General features: G+C 48.3%; 1 protein-coding gene across 2 annotated transcripts in view; it reads left to right on the top strand.

The window, feature by feature from the left end:
• The window catches only part of TSPAN9 (tetraspanin 9), a 198,057-nt gene that overhangs the window by 34,340 nt on the left and 148,744 nt on the right, over positions 1-14,973 (top strand). Inside the window, exon 1 of one of the 2 annotated variants that reach the window (XM_045554575.1) lies at positions 7,062-7,205. The exons of the other annotated variant lie outside the window; for it this stretch is intronic. The gene's annotated coding sequence lies outside the window, so the exon portion shown is untranslated. Of the gene's footprint in view, positions 1-7,061; positions 7,206-14,973 lie in introns of those variants that run through there. 2 annotated transcript variants of the gene reach the window in all.

Below are 14,973 nucleotides of genomic sequence, written 5' to 3'. Positions count from 1 at the left end.
CTATTTAGTAACATTGTTTCTGGCTTGTGGTGGGGGCGCTGCAGACGTTTTTCTCCTGGTTTATTTTCTCTGGCTCTAGCAGGAGGAATTAAATGAATGAGAATAAAAAAGCATCAACATAGGCACAGCCTACTGCATTCACGGCCTTTTGCAGGTCACTCTATCACTTTAGAGCACAGTTTCTTTTCTGTAAAACAAGTGGTTGGACTGGATGCATCTAAGGTGTCATCAAGTGCAAGTCCTGTGATTCCGCTGTCATCCTCTGCTGTCGGTGGTATGACACTAGAAGCTTCTTGTAGAAAAGAACCGCCCCTACCCCCACTTTTTGGGGCTCAGACTGACCTTCCACTGCTGGTCTGAATTCTTGTACCCCTTCAGAGCACAGTCCAAACCCCGCCTTCATGAACACTTCTCCCCTGCGCCAGTCCCCGCCAGCCCGCTCTTTCCAGCCTCCTTCCACAGTTTTAGTTTGTAGCTGGGCACAGAGGACGGTTATAGGCCTTGAGGCCTGTTGGCGCCAGACTTGAATTTCAGTTTTGTCACTTACTTGCTGTGTGACCTTGGACGGGTTTCCTCATCTGTGCAAAAGGAATTTGTAATAAAACCTATCTGATGGGGTTCACAGGAGAATTAAGTGAGATATGCATTTAAAACTCCTCCTTTAATGTGTCACAAAAGACACCAACGCAAAAAGATAATAACCGGAACCGTCCGCATTTCTGCGCATTACTTTATTTACCCACAAAGTGGGCTCGTTTGTTATTTTCGTGGCACAAATGAAGAGGCTGAGCCGTAAAGAGGTACCAGGCCCAAGGTTGCAAATCAGAGACATTTAACCCGCACATTTTCATTAAGTGTTTTGTGTTTGCATTTATCCCTGAATATTTATTGAGTGCTGACTGTATGTCATGTTGTAGTGCTGGGAATACAACAGTGAAAAAGATAAAGTTCCTGCCCCCATAAGCTTGTATGCCAGTGTAGGAGCCAGGCAGGAACGGGCAGATACGAGTGTCTGGGGTAGAGGCAGCGTGAAGGAGACAGGGATGAGGGCAAGGGCAGAAAGTGGTGGGCAGAAGAGCTGCCCAGGAAGTCACATTTGGGGGACACCTCAAGGGATCAAGGGAGCAGTCCTGGGGATACCTTGGGAGGCACATTGCAGGCACTGGGAGCAGCAAATATGTTTGAATGGCAGGACCCAGCTCTGGTTGTGTCCTGAGGCCATGATGAGAACTTGGGCTTGTTTCCTCAACTCACTGTTTCCTCGTTGAGGTCAAAAGATGGCATCTTTTTCTTCTTTTGTGTCCTGTACAATATTGGTTAAAGAAAAGGATGGGCACTTTGTTTTACATTTTTTGGTTGATTAATTCTTCCACCTTCTATCTTCTTAGGTCACCTGGCGCAGGGGTTGTATGCAGTCAGCACTCTCAGGTGGCTCTCAGCCCCCTTCCCACATTCTCCAGGGACGTGGGCCTGGGGCTGTGACCCCTGGGAGACCTGAGGGGCATACAGATGCGGAGTGCTGGCTGCCACAAACTCGGCCCTGTGGCCTTGCTGGCCATTGAGTCCTTCAGCCAGCAGCACGCCTGCCCTCCCGCTCCCGCAGGTCCAGAGTCAAGTTCTGCAGAGAAGCCTTCCCTGACCCCCGGTCTGGGTCGGGCCCCCTTGTTCTGAGCGCTCACAGGGCTGTAGCGTCTTTCCTTCACAGCAGCACTTACGCCACTTACAATTGTGTTTCATCCTCACTGGGCCATAAACGCCAGGAGGACAGAGTTTATTTCTGTTATTACTCAGCCCTTCCCCTCCCCTGCATCTCAAACATCTAGCACGGGGATTGGCAAATTTTGTCTGTAAAGGACCTGAATGTAAATATTTCAGCCTTTGCAGACCATATGGTCTCTGTTGCAACTACTCAACTCTACCCGTGTAGGGCAAAAGTGGCTGTAGACAATACCTGAATGAATGAGCATGGCTGTGTTCTAGTAAAATTCATTTATGGACATTTAAATTTGAATTTCATATAATTTCCATGTCATGAAATACTCTGCTTTTTATATTTTTCCCAATCTTATAAAATATAAAAACCATTCTTAGCTTGCAGACCATACAAAAACAGGCAGTGAGTAGGTTGGGTTCAGGCCACAGACTGCAGTTTGCTGACCCCTCATGTCAGGCAATGAATGCATAGTGTAGAGCACTTTGTTTTTTTTTTTTTTGAGACAGAGTCTCGCACTGTTGCCTGGGCTAGAGGGGCGTCCTCCTAGCTCACAGCAACCTCAAACTGCTGGGCTCAAGTGATCCTACTGCCTCAGCCTCCCAAGTAGCTGGGACTACAGGCATGCGCCACCATGCCCGGCTAATTTTTCCTATATGTTTTTAGTTGGCCAGATAACCTCTTTCTATTTTTAATAGAGACGGGGTCTCGCTCTTGCTCAGGCTGGTCTCGAACTCCTGAGCTCAAACGATCCACCTGCCTCGGCCTCCCAAGTGCTAGGATTACAGGCATGAGCCACCGCGTATAGCACATTTTTAATGACTATTTGTAGGATGAGTGGATGACACCTGGGACACCAGCAAGAGGTAGTGAGCTTCTGCCTTCTCTTAATTAACTCCATAACCCCAGTCCTTTGCCAGAGTCCCCATCACCTATCAATGTTAAGGAAGATGGCCAACTGGCCTAGCACTCTGGGAGGCCGAGGCAGGAGGATCACTTGAGCTCAGGAGTTTGAGAACAGCCTGAGCAACAGAGCAAGACCCCGTCTCTACTAAAAATAGAAAAATTAGCTAGGTGTCCTGGCATGTGACTGTAGTCCCAGCTACTTGAGTGGCTGAGGCAGGAGGATTGCTTGAGCCTAGGGGTTGGAGGTTGCAGTGAGCTATGATGACACCATTGCACTCTAGCTAGGGCAGCAGAGTGAGAGTCTGTCTCAAAAAACAGATGGCCAGCTGGTTTGCTTTCTTGAGATGTAGTTCAGTGGTTTTTCACATGTGTGACCACCATCACTGTCAATTTCAGAACATTTTCATCACTCCCAAAGGAAACCCTATTAGCAGTCACTCCCATCCCCCTCCCCCACAATTTTTGTCCCTGCCCTAGACAACCATTAATGTACTTTCTGTATTTATGGCTTTACCTATTCTGGACATTTCATGTAAATGGAATTACAACAATATGTAATCTTCTGTGACTGGCTTCTTTCATTTAGGATAATGTTTTCAGGGTTCATCCATGTTGCAGCATGCATCAGAATTTCATTCCTTTTTCAGGCTTAGCAATATTCCATTGTATGGACGGACCACATTTTATTTATCCTTACCCATTCATCAGCTGACAGACATTTGAGTTAGTGCTACCTTTTAAAAGGTACATAAGGCTGTGTGAATGTTCATGTACAATGTTTTTGTGGGGATGTGTGTTTTCATTTCTCTTGGGCAAACACCTAGGAGTAGAATTGCTGGTTGTCTTTGTGTGGGCTGCGGTAACAAGTACCACACACTGGGTAGCTTATAAACCATCAAATATCTGTTGTTTAGCAGAATTTTATTTCTTACAGCTCTGGAGGCCAGAAATCCAAGGTCAGGGTGCCAGCATGGTCCGGTTCTGGTGAGGGCCTCTTCTGGGTTGTAGACTCTTGTATCCTCATATGGTGGAAAGAGGGTGAGAGCTCTCTGGGGTCCCTTTCATAAGGACACCAGTCTCATTCGTGAGAACCCCCCAAAGGCCCCACCTCCTCACAAATCACCTTGGGGATTAGGATTTCAACATAAGAATTTGGGGGGGACATAAACATTCAGTCCATAACACTGGGTTGCATGGTAACTGTGTGCCAAAGCTCTTAAGGAACTGCTGGGGTGTTTTCCAAAGTGACTGCACCATTTTACATTCCCACCAGCAGTGAATGAGGGTTCTAGTTTCTCCCCATCCTTGTAGACAACTCTTTATTTATTTACTTACTTAACAACCCTTTTTACTGTCTGTCTTTTTGATTGGCCAACTAGTTCTTAAGTGGACACACTTCTGGTTGCAAGATGGTGGGCTGACCTTGAGCATTTAGATAAAAGTTTTGTTATTTTGTAAGAGCATTTTTGGAAAACAGAACTTGATACCTGTTAGTGATGTTCTTGTCGCATTTGGTCACAGCCTGCCAGCTCTTTAACAATTTGCAGAAGACCAGGGCAGCTGCCCCTGTAAGCTGCACGGCGAATCAGGACACAGACGCTGAGGGCTCAGCCCGGGGTTCACGAGCCAGCTCTGCCGCTGCCCGGCAACTTGACCTTGACAGGCTGCTAATCCTCTCTCAGCTGCAGTTTTCTCATTTTAAAAGGGATTTTTGGGGTTACCTACTATGTGGCAGGCATAGCACCTGGGTTATGGTGAAGATTAAACAAAGCAGTGTGTATGAAGTGCTGAATATGATGTGGGCACTTGATAAGCACTAAATAAATGATAATAAAAACCAAAAAACCAATAAAGAAGGGAGGTCAGCCTCAGGGCTCCTAATGGTTATAAAGTCACGACAGACCCTTGGAGGAGGAAGGGTCCTTGTGGGTTATCCTCTCCACTCGTCCCTCGCGCCGGGTGCCAGTTGGGTGGCTGGCCTCTGCGTGGCCGTTTCCACTGAGGAGAGCTGCCCTCCGCTGCTGGCTGGCCTCTGCCGCTCCCTCGTCCACAGGACAGCGCGCCACCCCTCTGCCTCTTCTCCAGTTCCACCAGCTGTTTCTCGGGTCACTTCATTTCTAGACCCCACCACCCCTGTCGCTGCCTTTGGACGCACTCCAGTTTGTTGTTTCCTGGACTTAGCCGCAACCTAGAGGTGGACCTGAGCAGTGGAGTGACATTCCTGCCGGAGACGCACACACTGAGGGCCGGAAGAGCTGTCAGCCTTTGAGGGGGACAGATCTTCACTTTTACAGGCAGGATGGTTTTATGCAAGAGGGTGCTCAAGTGGAACGATAGCTTTGCTCTGAATTATGGGAAAAATAAAGTTCCAGCTAAGGCCTGTCCAGTTTCCCCTCTGGCTTTCCGAGCTCAGTCTCGGAAGGCTGCTGTGAGCCTCCTCGTCCTCCGGGCTTCCTGACAGTGTTGCAAGGGCGACTCATTCTGCTGGAAGGGTTTGCAGTCGAGGGGCATGGAGTTTTCCCCACTGTCACTTCCTATCTTGATAGGGAAGAGCTGTTGATACATTTTTGGGCTCCGGTTTATAAGCTGCAGGAGGGAGATTGTGACTACCGACCCATTAATAAAAATGCTTCAGCAGAAGCAGAACAAGGGGAAAGGAGAGGAATTAGTTGGGCCATTTATCTGGTTTTTGTATCCTAGGGTGTCTCTCCTCTGCTGGTGGGAGAAATCCAAGTGCATTTAACAATCCCTCTGCTGCTGCCAGTGGGGTAGGAACCTTGTCCTTTTGTAATCAGGAGCAGCCTGGAAACCCACAGCAGGCCCAGCTCTGCCCTGGGGCAGGCAGCGGTGGAGGAGCACACATTCTGGGCATTTCCCACTTCCTTGGGCTGATTTTTTTGAAAGGCCATGCCTAATTTCTCTCTAACCCTGTTCCAGGCTGATTTACATAACTTTATTCTTCTGTGGTTAGTTACTCTCTCAGAAATTCCCCTGTCCATCTGTTCTGGGATTCTGAGTCAGTGGGAACAGAATATCCCAGCAGAATCCTGGCCTCTGCCTCCTACTCGGTCTCCTGCACGACTGGAGGCAGGAGACAGAACAAGGACCCGGAGGGTTGCTGGAGCCGGAGGAAGTACCTTGGGGGCAGCAGTTGCCAGGTCCTGGGACTGCGGGCCTAAGAGTTTGCCTACCAGGCTGTCACCTCACAGTTTGGAGGTGAAGGGAGTGGACCTGGAGGAGGAGGAGGAGGGTGCACCCAGAGGCAGTGCAGGGAGGTGGTTAGCACCACCCTCCAGGGTCCTGTCCTGGCTCTGCCACTCCCCCGTTATGTGACCATAACAAGCAATTTAAGACCCTTTTCTCATCTGTGAAGTGGGGATAAAAAGGACCTGTTTCACAAGATTACTCGAATACTGAGTGAGCCAACATGGGGAGCACCCGGAGCCCCACCTGGCGTAGGGACAGCAGGCTGTGTTTGTGCGTGGTGGGGAGGAGGGTGCTGATGATTGCTCCTTCCTACTGCATTCCCTGATCCCTGTTTTTTTTAATGGAACAAGGGCACCTGTTCTATACTTACCGACAAACAGGAGAAAACGTCCGCCTGGGCTCAGCTCCGCAGTGTTTGCAGCCCGGGGCTTCCTTGGTGCTCCCTCCCCTCCCCCTGTGCCCAGCAGTCTCCACCATGTGAGAACCAGCCTTGTGCTCACTGCTGGGTAGCAGCAATCTATTTTCCTTGCCTCAGTTTCCTCATCTATAACCTATAGAAGACAATTATTCCTCCAGAGTTCGTTCTTTCCCCTGGCCCCCTCCAGAGATGTGACTAGGGTCAGGTGACATGTGTTAAGCCCAGCCAGCAGGTTACAAAGACAGGCAGAGCTTTGGTGGACAGTGAGGAGCTGAGCTTCATCCTGTCCACAGGAGTCCTGGGGCAGGGTTTCCAGTAGGATGAGGATGGAGCTTAGCACCCCACTTTGGGTGCTTGAGCAGACCTGGCCCCTTGGGCCGTACCCCACACAGTGAAGGTGGGCGGATGTTGTTTAGAAAGTCAGTCCACAAATGAATATTCTCCAAGCCCCTCGGGATGCTTATAAAGTGGCCAAGGGTGGCTTAAACACCAGGACGAAAGACCCGCTTTACCTTTTGTGCCTCAGTCCTGTGCTAGTCACCTATTTTGCAGATGAGGAAAACAGGCTCAGAGGGCGTCATTGGCTCCTCCAAGGTCGTGCCGTTTGCATATGCCAGGGAAGGGATTTAAACTTAGATCTGGGGGATTCCAAAGTCTACGCTCTCTCCAGGTGGGAAAACCTGGTTCTGAGCTCTACGAGGCTGTTGCAACTCCCAGGTCACGCCTCGGGGCCTTCTGGGAGCTGTTGTGAAAAACACTGACCCACGTGATGTTTGTGTGTTCTTTTTCCTGCAGGAAGTCTGTCTCCTCTCCCCCCTCAGCCCTGCTGCTGTTCCTGCCCGTGGGGCAGCGTGACCTCTCTGTGTGAGCACCCACTGCCCTCTCTGCTCCCAGGCCTTCCTCTCCTCCCTTCTCTCAGCTTAAAGCTCCCGCGATTTGGGGAGGAGGGTGAGCCATTAGCAGGTGAGAGAAGCCTGTGCTACAAGGTTCAGGTGACCTTGGGCTTTTGCTAGGAGGTGGGCTCCCAGGCGCCCCGGGAGGGAGGTGGTGTGGCAGGCTGTGCTGGCTGTGGCTCTGGAGTGTTCCCAGGAAGACAGGTGGATCCTGGTGACTGAGGAATGGGGGCATTGCGGGGCCTGCCACTGAAAGGGCCCTGGGCCTGGCAGCCAGTGGCCCCGGAGTCCTTGGGCATTGCATTCCCCTTTCCGGGCCTCAAGGTAACATGAAGGGTTTGTACCAAATGATCCCTGAGGTCCTTTCAGCCGAACCGTTCTAGGACTTAAGATGCCTCGTTAGGAAATACATCGCCCAAGCGCATTCTCTCTTCCTTCTCCCTGTTGCCTCTTTAAAGCAGAGGTTTACTTTTCAGCTGGTGTTAATTGGAAAACTTAAATATATGCTTTGGAATGAGCAGGAGGAATCCCAAGGCCACAACTCCCTGATCCCTCAAGAGTGGAAGGTTTTCTGGTAAGAACAAGCTCAAACAGGGTCTCCTGGGCCTGCAGACAGGACACAACCTGGAGGAGCTTGTTCACCTCAGGGAACACAGTCCTTGGGAAGCGGGCTGGTTACACCCGCAGGACTACCCGACACACTGGCTAATCAGTACCCTGGTGTGGCAGAAACCCAGAGACCCCTTGGCCCGGGGACCCTTGTCCTGCTGGCGGCCACAGCCGTCCTTCTCAGCCTGCCTCCCCCGCCCGTGCCACCCTGTCCCTCTCTCCTGCGGCTGCACGTCACGCTCTGGCCCCAGGTGCACTTCATGTCCCTCTGCCCTGCCTTCTCTTGCTCAGGCCTTCCCTGTCCCTCCTCATCTTTCCCTATTGATTTCACCCTGTTACTTTCACGCCCAGTCTTCCTTCCCACCCACGCTGGGTAGGGAGGGGACCGGGCTCTGCAGGCCCAGCCCACAGAACCCACGGTATAAACCCGAACGCAGGGGTGGGGGGTGGGGAGGGAGAATCGCCACTGGCCGGTCAGTTCCTGTTGGCTGAACGCCCGTCACCTGCCTGCTGTGGGGCTGAGTTCTTCAGGGGAAGCAAAGATGTGCACACAACCCTTCCCTTGGGGGGCTGCCCATCACGGTGGGGGGGACCAGCCCTCAGGAGGGACTGATGCAGAGCGATAGTGACGAACTGCGCTGCGTAGGTCCATGGACTCGCCGTCCACTCTTGGCTGCTTTGCAGGCCGTGGCCCAATCGCAGGACCTCTCCAAACTTTCCTCTTTTGCAGAGAAAGCTGGGGTGGCTCTTCCTGAAGTCCCTTACAACTCTGCCTAGTCAATAGTCACCATTTATCAAGTGTTTTCTCCGTGTCAGGTGTGTGAAGTGCTTGCAGGCCTAATCCCATCTCATTCTCCCAACACCAGGCTCTTCTATTTGCCTCATTTTGCAGATGAGGAACCTCAGGCTTAGAGCAGACGTGGCAGTCCAGCGGCCCCTAGGTCCCAGCCAGGCCTCAGAGGTATTTTGTTTGGGCTCAGCTGATGCTATTGTTTATTAAAGCCAACATTTAAACACTGAAGAGATTTCACAAAAATAGGGATTTTGGCTTTTTAAAGTTGGAAGGGCTAGTTACATGGAGCGTGCACTGCCCAGTGCGGTGGTTGGCTGGACCTGAGTCCCTGGCACCCCTCCTGCCGGGCCGGTGCTTGCTGGCCCCTCGGTCTTGACACAGCGGGGATGTGCCCCGACACCAGCTGGCTTCACGGGTCCACGTTTCCCACCTGGCTCCTGCAGGCACTTGAGCTTGCAGACCTTGACTGAAGGCTGTGATGGATCTGACACTCCGTTGGTCACACAGCTACTTGGGTAGCTTGGGTCCGTCTGGCTTTGAGCCATGAAACACCATGCTGCTTTCCTGAGTTATTTCCAAATCCTAGCAGGGATTTCTGGGTCCATTCTCTGAGCTTTGGAGATCCAGTTCAAGTCTGTAGATAAGGAAGTTGGCAAGGATCCCTCTTCCCTGAGGGGTTTGAGTCTCCAACTCTGTCGGAGTGTGCCGTTACGATCCTGTGGCACCCGCTCGCTCACGTTTTAGCCCAGAGAAAAACTATGTCCTTGCTATACAGTATGTCCTTTCTGAATTAATTTAATGTAATTGTCTTTTGTTTACTGACTGTTTTCTGACACCTTGGTTTCCTTTTACTGGCAGGTTGAATCCGGGTGACCCCGCCTCCCATCTCCTAGGAGAGTTGCCAAAATGCCACACAAAGAGCTTGCGTTTTGCCCGAGGCAAATGGAGGCAGGAAATAGGGGTGTCTGTTCAGACTGTGGATGCACTGGGGTTGGTCAGGGGTCCCTGGGGGACAGGCAGGCAGGATGCTGGACCTCCCAAACAGGGAGGGGCCCCCAAGGGGAGCCCTGGTGGAGGTTGAGGTTTCCTGCGTTTGGTGTTGGTCTGTCCAGCTGCTTCCTCCTGATAGGGTGGTTGGACAATGCCACGGTGACTCAACGCCAGCATCGTCCACGAACAATAGCAGATTTGTCCAGGGTCGGCTAGGGAGCTGTGCCTGGGCCTGTCACCTGCTTCCAGGCTCCCAGCTGGGAGGAGCCAGTGGCACCTTGAACCACTCCCCTGCTTGCTCTGGGTGCTTCAAAGCCCTGTCCTGGTTGGATTGATTTCAGGCTGATTCTTTTTAGTTTCTCTGGAGCTTGTCCTCACCCCTTCTCTCTGCGTAGCTAATCTAGAGGTTCCATGGCTCTGCTGACCAGCTGCCTGCCCGGCTTTGCCAGACCGCCCTTTGCCCTTGGCCTGAGGCTCGGTGGGTTTGGCACAGTCCCTGAGGTTCTGAGTCTCACCCCAGGCATTCAGGGCCTGGGTAGCTTCAGATGAGAGGGACAGCTGCATCATGCTTTAATCTCCTCTGGCGTATAGAGGATTAAACAATTTTTCGGTGGGTTGGTTATTGTGTGTTATGATTTTTTTTAAAAAAAGCTATTTATTGAGTGTTTTCTAGGTTTCTGTCATGGTTAATAAGCACTTACACACATTATCTAACTTGGTCCTTCCACTAACCCTCTGGGGGAGGCATCAATACCCCCGTTTTGCAGATGGATCTGGGGTAGAAGAGGCTCGAGAGCTTGCCCAGGTCTCAGATCCTTCTCACTCCAATCCTCTGACGTGACTTTCTAGGAAGGGATGTGGGCATTTGCAAGAGCTCAAAGTTTTTCGAACAGTTAGAGAACTGTTGATGGAAGATGAGGGGTTTGAAAGACGCTGTGCAGAGAGGAGGCGGAGGAGAGCAGGGCGTGGTCCCTGCACTCCTGGAGTGTGCAGCAAGGTGGGCAAGCAGGTGCGTCACCAGTTTGCCCCAGCTGAAGCTGGCTGACTCAGTGTGGTTGGTGCTGGCAGTGGAGCCGCCAGAGTAATTGGGAAGCACGTCTTCAGCTGGTGTATGAGCAGCTAGCAGGAGACACTTAAAAACAGAATTGGGAAATTTCCTCCCCACAGGGTGGATTCAGCTGTCAGTGTGGTTTAAACAGGTCCATGTGGAAAATACTGAGATATAGTGCCATTTATGTCTAGAGTTGCAAACATGCAACGTTGCTTAGAACTATTGTTTTTATTATTTATTTTTATTTTTATTATTTTATTTTATTATTATTATTTTTTTTTTGAGACAGAGTCTCACTCTGTCGCCCGGGCTAGAATGAGTGCCGTGGCATCAGCCTAGCTCACAGCAACCTCAAACTCCTGGGCTCAAGCAATCCTTCTGCCTCAGCCTCCTGAGTAGCTGGGACTACAGGCATGCACCACCATGCCCAGCTAATTTTTTCTCTATATATTTTTAGTTGTCCAGATAATTTCTTTCTATTTTTAGTAGAGACGGGTCTCGCTCATGCTCAGGCTGGTCTCGAACTCCTGACCTCGAGTGATCCACCCGCCTCGGCCTCCCAGAGTGCTAGGATTACAGGTGTGAGCCACCGCGCCTGGCCTAGTTTTTATTTTTTAGAGATCAGATCTCTGTCACCCAGGCTGGAGTACAGAGACATGATGACAGCTTACTGTAGCCTTGAACTCTTGGGCTCAAGCAATCCTCCTACCTTAGCCTCCCTAGTAGCTGGGACTGCAGGCATATGCCATCACACCCAGATAGAATTATTTTTAGTGCAGTTATTTGGCAATTTATATCAAGAATCTTAACATTCATAATTCTGTTCCTTGGAATTTATATTAAGGAAGTAATCATATCTATTTATCTTATTGAAGCATAATTTATAAATCTAAAAATTGGAAGCATACTAAATGTCCAACAATAGAGAATTAGCTACATATATTTTGAAACATTCGGTCTATAGCCATACTGCCCTGAATGCTCCCAATCTCGTCTGACCTCAAAAGCTAAGCAGGGTGGGCTTGGTTAGTACTTAGACGGGAGACTGCCCAGGAATCCCAGGTGCTGTATGTAGGCTTTAAAAAAATAAATAAGTAAAATAAAATAAAAGCATTAAAATTTTTTTATATGATCATACGATGGCCAACTTAAAAAATATTGTCTTCAAAAATTATATATAATGACTCAAGTTAATGCTTATGAAAAAATGTCAAGCAAATACTGTAAGATATAAAACCATAATATAAATCCTAATTTAAAAAATAATTGAAGAAAAAGGACTAGAGGAAATACTGTAAAAATGCTAATGGTAGTTAGTGCTTATTACTGATGTTTCTTTTCTTTTTTATGTTACATACTTTCTAAAATTTCTTTAGTCAACAGTGACAACAACAGAATTAGAAATGCTTTGGGTGTCGCAGAGGACCCGGCCGTGTGCTGCGTGGCGGGCGCACCGGCCTTGGGAAGGGGAGGGTTCCCTTTGAAGCTATGGCCCCTGGGCGGCCACAGAGCGTTTAGGAGGCTTCCCTGCCCTTGAGTTCTCTCTTTCCTTCTCCACCACATTCTTCTTGCTCCAGTTTTTCCCTTAACTGGATGTAAATTTACAACTGAAGAGTGTTTTTAAAAATGTATTATTTTCCCTGGCTGTATTTCCTGAATACTGTGACAAGAGAGACATTTCGTATTTCTCACTCTAAAAGAAAACCCTAATTTAAGTTCTTTTCCACTCATGTAATCCCGATTGTTTTTTTTTTCTCTATTGTTCAGATGACTTTTGTCAGATAGGAGAATTTTCTCCTCCTGCCTTAAATGGCCTCTGAAAGCTTGATTCAAAGTGGTACCTCCTTGCCATGGCCTGTTGGACAACAACAGGGTGGCCTGACTCCGCCACAGAGGAAGCGGAGAGAGGGAAGCTTGCTATTTGTTCACAAAGTTTTGTGGCTCAGAATAAGTTTGAAACTGACCCTCAGGTGAGCCCACAGAACACTTGTAATCGTAACTCAAGAACAGTCTTTTGTTTGTGTTCCGTAGATTGTCGATCAGGACTTAGCGTATCACCTGGCATTTAAGGGGTTGGTATCTGTTGTTTCGATAAATCCTGGCCTTTGTGGCAATATTCACTCCCAACAATAGAGACTTCTACTGAGTTTGTCGTATTAAAGTATCCCAAGAAAATGTATCCTGTAGTGGTTAAGAAAATAGTTTTTGGGCCAATTGCAGTGGCTCATACCTGTAATCCCAGTACTTTGGGAGGCTGAGGCAGGAGGATTGCTTGAGGCCAGGAGTTTGGGACCAGCCTGAACAAGAGTGAGACTCCATCTCTACAAAAAATATTAATAGAAAAATTAGCCAGGCGTGGTAGTGCACGCCTGTAGTCCCAGCTACTCGGGAGGCTGAGGCAGGAGGATTGCTTGAGCCTAGGAGTTCAAGGCCAAAGTGAGTTATGATTGCACCACTGCACTCTAGGCTGGGTGACAGAGTGAGATGCTGTCTTTGGAGAAAAAAAAAAAGTTTTTGGATCAGAGAGACTCAGATCCTGGCTGACTAGTATGGTGACTGTAAACACTTCTCTTGACCTCGTGGAACCTTGCTTTCCTCCTCTGTAAAATAAGTATAACGTTAATACATCATAGTGATGTTGTAAGGATTAAATGAGATAGTACTTATAAAATATTTAATAAGAGATCAATAAATATGCAGTCCTATGTTGCTTAGCAATGGGGATTCTTTCTGAGAAATGCATTGTTGGGCAATTTCGTCATTGTGTGAACAGCATAGAGTGCACTTACACAAACTTAGATGGTATTACCTACTATGCTCCTAGGCTATATGGTACAGCCTATTGCTCCGGGGCTACAAGCCCGTACAGCATGCGACTGTACTGAATTCTGTAGGCAATTATAACACAATGTTAAGTATTTGTATCTAAACATATCTAAGCGTAGAAAAGGTACAGTAAAACTACCATATAAAAGACAAAAAGTGGTACACCCATATAGGGCACTTCCTTGAATGGATCTCGCATGAGTGGAGGTTGCTCAGAGTTGGGACAGTGAGTGAGTGTGAGGGAATATGAAGGCCTAGCCAGGACATCACTGTGTACTGCTGTAGACTTTGTAAACACTGTATAATTATAGGTTGCACTAAATTTATAAAAAATATTTTTCTTCAATAATAAATTAACTATAGCTTACTGTAACTTTTAAAATTTATAAACTTTAAAATTTTTAAACTTTTGACTCTTGTAATTACACTTACTTTAAACACAAACACATTGCACAGCTGTACAAAAATATTTTCATTCTTTATATCCTTATCCTGTAAGCTTTTTATATTTTTCAAATTTTTAATTTTTTTACCTTTTAAACTTCTCTGTTAGAAACTAAGACACAAACACACACAGTAGCCTGGGCCTGCACAGGGTCAGGGTCATCAGTGTCACTGTCTTCACCTCCACGTCTTGTCCCACGGGAAGGTCTTCAGGGGCAGGAACACACATGGAGCCGTCGTCTCCTATAGAATAGTAAATACATAAACCAGTACCACAGTCGTTTATTATCACTATCAGATATTATATACTGTCCATAATTGTACTAGACTTTTTTTTTTAAAGGAACAATAGCTTATAATAGGCTTTTTATTTTTTAGACATAGGTTTTTGTTAAGTTGTCCAGGTTGGACTCAAAACTCCTGGGCTCAAGCAATCTTCCTGCCTCAGTTTCCTGATTATCTGGGACTACAGGTGTGGTGGTGCACCTGGCTTGTGCCAGGCTTTCATACGACTGGCAGTGCAGTAGGTTTGTTTACACTAGTGTCACCACAAATGAGTAATGCATTTCCCTGCAACATTATAATGGATTTCAACAGCTAAGATGTCACTAAGCGATAGGAAGTTTTCAGCTCCATTATAATCTCATGGGACCATTGTTGTTTGTTTGGTCTGTCATTGACTGAAATGTCATATGATACATGACTGTACTGCTGATATTAAAATATTGTTTTTTGGAGGAGAGGTCCCTTATTCTCGTCTCTGTTCTCAGCTTGAGCGGCAGACTGAGCAGACTGTGGCCACTGTCGCGTGGATCCAGGGCCCTGTCCCTTTCTTGCCCTGTTCCACCTTCAACCCCCCCTGCTTTTGGACCTGTAGACACCGAAGGGCTGATCCCACCTACTTTCTTGGCTGTTCAAACCCAGTGGGAAATGAACTTTCAAAACACAGAAGGCCCGATTTCAGATTGTTTTCCAGGGAGCTTAGGCACAAAAGGCTGAATACCCACATTCTCCCCGAGAAATGCCTTCCAGACTCTGTGATCACCAGGTCCTCGGCACTGGCACCGGGCTGCCTGCGTCACCACTTTCTCTGTTCCTCACAGCTTCCTCACCTGGTTAAACCAG

The sequence above is a fragment of the Lemur catta genome, chromosome 6 (assembly GCF_020740605.2).
Source record: "Lemur catta isolate mLemCat1 chromosome 6, mLemCat1.pri, whole genome shotgun sequence".
In the NCBI taxonomy this organism is placed as follows: domain Eukaryota; kingdom Metazoa; phylum Chordata; class Mammalia; order Primates; family Lemuridae; genus Lemur; species Lemur catta.
Note: the sequence above shows the minus strand (reverse complement) of the source record. Positions and strands in the feature narration are given on the sequence as shown.